Below are 5,000 nucleotides of genomic sequence, written 5' to 3' on the forward strand. Positions count from 1 at the left end.
ACTACGTTTCAGAAATTTCGAGAAACACGCGCACACAGACTCCAGCCTCAGCAACAGAAAACCACAAACCTCTCCAACATTCCTGACTCTTTAAATACCCCTCTTCACACATAACCACTTTCTCTATATGCAAATAATGTCTTTCTGTGAACGTTAACTGTAAAGCATGCACACACACCAAAGAGTTGGCCGAACTGATCCAGAGTGAGGCGCCAAGCGTGTGAGTGCTCTCTTCACGCTCTGTGTGCTCACAATTTCTCCACCACAGAACAAATTGTGCTCTCGGACCTTTGGTGGAAATGTGAAGAGGAATCCTTGGACCTCCACCGCAAAATATGTGTGCAGAAAACCCTTTGAATCCCAAATTCACCCTTCGCTACGTGCCTGTGTACTCCAATGTGACTTTGAGTTGAGTGCATCATTTGGATCTTTTTGTTTCCATGCTGTTTCTTGCACTGTGACCTGGACACTGATACCTGCCAGAGTTTTCACAACATTTAGAGTTGGTTAAATGGAGCAATAATTGTAATTCTGACACATCGCCTCTGAATACAATCTTGTTTTGCCTACAGCATAACGTCTGATTTAATTGTTTGTCTTTCCAGTTTGGTGCTCAACATTGTTTTGACTTGCCTGATGTAATGATGATGATTATATGAGAAAGTAGTCAGTCAACATAATAACTAGGGACCAAAATGCAGGTTGCAGCCTTGATTCCAGTCCCATTATCTTCCAGGTGTTTTTCTCTCTTTTTTTTTTTTACTCAAATAAAAAAAATTAAAAAATGAAAGTGTGCATTATGGATATTTTGCACACTGCCCATCTTCAGCTTGCTGCATTTGAAGGTGTGTGAGCAGATGTTCAGCATACACTCTGCATAAACAGATGAATACAACATCTGATGATCCCTCTCAGAGGTTCCTGCACCGTTCTCAGGCAGTAGCACAAAGAAAAAATATATTCCGTCTATTTTCCTTTCAAAGATAATATCATAAGTCACCTATTCTTGATATATATAGTATTATATACCAAACTAAACGCGATAACTTTTAGATTTGGTCAACTTCCTATACATGTAACATAATCCTGCTAATCAATACATTTTTGAGACTGTACAAAATCTCATTCTACCCTTTTTTAATGTAACTGTAAGGGGAATACAGTTACCTTTTTCTTTTGTCCTGATTATGGTAATCCCGATACCTGTAATCCATTGCTCCCTCAAAGACGTAACTTTGTGTTTATCGTCTCGCTCGTGCCAACTTCTATCCACTCACCATCACTTTCCTTTGATTAATTTCCGCCATGGATCTTTATGATCAACTACGCTGATGCTATTACTATGTGGCCCAAAATGGAAAAACATCTTATTAATGCTAAAACTATTTTGGAAAATGCTTTTGTTAAATTATTAAAGTGGCTAATTACTTATTAATGTCGATTACACATGAAATCGTTCTGTAGACCCTTTGGCAACCCTTGTGACTTAATTTGTGCTGCTGGGCTGCTGATTGAAAAGGATTGCTCCTTCAAATCAACCAACTCCCTGTATGAGGTTATTTATAAAAAGAACTGCCAGGCTACGCCAGATGCACAACTGAGAGGCAGAGTGAGGGGCTGGGGAGAGAGAAGGGAACCCCTAACCCGCTTCTGAGGATCTATACATTTCCTGTTGTGATTCCCAAAGAGCAAGACTGTGCTTACAGCTGCAATTCCCTGCAACTTCTCTGACATGAAACAACTGTCACTAACTAAGTGATCAGCTCTGTGGTCCTGTAATGGTCTGTTTAAACCCCTGTTTGCATCAAGCTAGCTAGTTAGAACATGTTGCAACGATATGGGCATATACCATGGTGAAGTGATGGTGAAACAGGCCATGTGCAGGTAAGAACTAGATCTTTTCACATAGATCACTGTCATTGGTTGTTTCTTATTGCAGATTCCAACATGTTTTTACCAAGAGTGTGTCCCCGAAGCTTAAAAATAGAATTTACGTTAAAGGTCCTTTCACTGATCAATATTTCCATTGTTGAGGTCTACTAGAATAGATTTACTTTTTGCAATTTTCCAAAATCACAATTAGTATTCCACACAGCATCTCTGTAACGTGCGTACAAGTATGTATTCACCAGTAGGTTATTTATTTCTCTGTACTAAACGGCTTGTTGGAGCTCCTGCCCTCCCCCTCCCTGTGAGCCCAGTGTGCTCTGATTGGTCGGCTTGTTGCGAGGCTCGTTGCTGCGAGGAGCGGACAGGTTTCCGGGTAGGCGATACAGCGAAACTCATCCTGAGCACACACAAACACTCACAGCCGAAGTAAAAACAATAAGTGTGGCTTGATATTGAGTAAGAAAAACGTTGATAAACGCTGTGAGAATGGGTCTGCGGAGAGCATTTCTCCGCGATCCCAACTCGTCTATTACCAGCGTTCAGGGAGCTCTATGCAAGTCAATGGGACTCCCTTTTAGTTAGCCAAGGGATCCTGGTGTGTGAGGTGCTCCGCGGATTGGTCCATTTGGGCCAATCCGGTCATTTGTTGTTGATTTGGGTATTCACACGTCACAGAACCCAGGAAGCAAACAATTTAAAAAGAGAAATCTCCAACGAGGCGTTCTGGGGCATCATAGACAGGTCTTTTCTGTGTTAGAGTTTTACTCACTACAGGGTGTACTTTGAGGGTTTGTGACTCTGCAGACTGTTTACATGCAGAAAAAGCTACATAACACACAAGGGGACGGGTAATAACCGGAAAAGCATGACATGGGACCTTTAAGTTAAATGGCAGGAACACTGATGGACATTTTACCAGCCGAGAAAGAGAGCAGCACAACTTAAGCCCCTTTCACACATTCACTGCAGCCCTTACAAAGTAAAACAGTAAAACGCTCTGAAGCTGAAGGGAGCTGCGGAGTTGGTGATAATTCTCTGTGGTTCAGACATTACCTGGTTGAGCTGTATGGAGGAGGATTAGGGCAACATGAGAACAAATGTAGGGATGTGACCAAAATAATTTTGAGGAAAAAAACAATAATATATTTTTTCTGAACATCTCAGAACTTTAATTCCGAATTCTGACTTTTTCCAAACAATCCTGAGAATAAAGTCAGAACTACATTTTTAAACTTTTGGTCTCATCCAATAAAGGTTTTCTCACGTGGCCGTAATCCTGTTCCGTATTTATGTAAAAAAATAAATAGCCACATAATTCAGAACAATCATCGAACAGACTCCTGAGTACACTCTACATAATGGTTCCAAATGGCCTTCATTAGTAGAGGAACTAAGACCCCTTAAGGTTAAGGTACCCCTACCTGAGGTAGAACAAAGCACAACCATGTTTTTTCCTTACTTTATTATGTCTAGTTTTTTAAATGGATGTTTGTATAAAACAATTTGACTGCAAAATTATTATTTTTTGGACAATGTTTGGAACCTTCCCATGACCAAGAAAAAGTGTAGGCCCTTCTTAAGGGGGCCATGTTGTTATCACATGTATTTCTGGAAAGGATGATCAGTCACCAATTTGGACCAGATGTTCACAGAAAGGCATTGCATACAATAAAAGAAAACATTCTACCATTTGTTGTGATATATACATTTATCACACATAACTCCAAAAGGTATTGTAAGAGCCATATGCAAGGTCTCAGTGTTTGTTATTTATTAGATGGTATTCTTCATGTATTATAGTTTTTTTGGAATGCCTACAGCCACAACAGGTATGTCCTATTTTCTGTCATTTTTAAAGTAAGGAGTCTAATCACCCATAAATGTAATGTATTTGTACCAGAGACTATTGTCTTTTAATAAAATATAGGTTTTCACTTCACCCTCTGCTTTCACCAGCTCCAAGGAGCTAACCAGTGCAGCCAAAACGAGCAGCAGAATGTGAACACGTGTGAAGGGAAGGACACAAACTGTGGATAAAGAGATCAAAATATATAACACTCACTACTTCTTATGCGCTCATGGTCTGGGGCATTTAAGGTAAACAATGGACGTCTTGATGACATTACCATGGTTGATGCTGTGAAAAGTGAAGAAAACAAACATCCGGTGTGAAGAGGAAGGGTCATTTACACAAAGACGCTAACAAAGATGTCCAACTGGAGAGAAAGAAAAGGTTTGTGATTTTCTGTCCCCCATGCTGACCCCAAAAACAAATCAAGGAACGTGAAGAGACTCAGCTGTTTATGACCAAGTCACAAGTCTGCTCCATCAGCCCTGTGTAGTTCAATCATGTTTTCTCCTGGATGCTTAACCCAATTCTTGCGTAAACCAATGGGGCTATTTCCAGTAGTAACAGTTGTGTGCTCCATAACATAACCCTAACCTACACATGTGTGAAAGGAAAAGGAAAGATAAAGATAAACACTTTCTACATATATTGTCAGGAGTTCATCGGAGAAACAGTTTTTGTTATTTTGTTCCCTTTAACTGTCCAAAACGTCCCGCTGGAGCCCGATTTGCACATACATTACCTGTTAAATGTCTTTGTGTGCCGCTTAACCGTGCATATTCATCCTGCTGCTCCTTCAGAATAGTTTTTTTGCTTCACTCTAGGCAAATGAGCAGAGCTTCAATGTACGCATACGTCTCAAGAGGAGATGTCGCTCCCCCAGAGCTCTAACATCTGCCTTTTCCTTAAAGCCATTCAAAAAAGGAATATCCTTCCTGTCAGAAACTCGCAGAGATTACTTGTTAATATATGGACTTTTGATCAACCAACCAACAATTTGACATTTTGACGACCGTTTTCTCTTGCTTTGCATAATACACATATGCATTGCAATATTTTTGATACAAAAGGGTATGATTATCTTTTTGTGGTATATATACTCCTACTTGATATAGGGACTTTAAAGGCAGGTGTAACACTCAGCAGTCACCCGGCAGATGCAGGTGACTGATAGTGGAGAACCTGAGGGAGACATGACGGGATCTCCTGGAGACCTGAATGATTGAGAGAGAGAGAGAGATCTGAATTACATTTCCATTTA

The sequence above is a fragment of the Notothenia coriiceps genome, unplaced genomic scaffold (genome assembly GCF_000735185.1).
Source record: "Notothenia coriiceps isolate Sejong01 unplaced genomic scaffold, NC01 NC01_scaffold00000339, whole genome shotgun sequence".
Classification (NCBI taxonomy): Eukaryota; Metazoa; Chordata; class Actinopteri; order Perciformes; family Nototheniidae; genus Notothenia; species Notothenia coriiceps.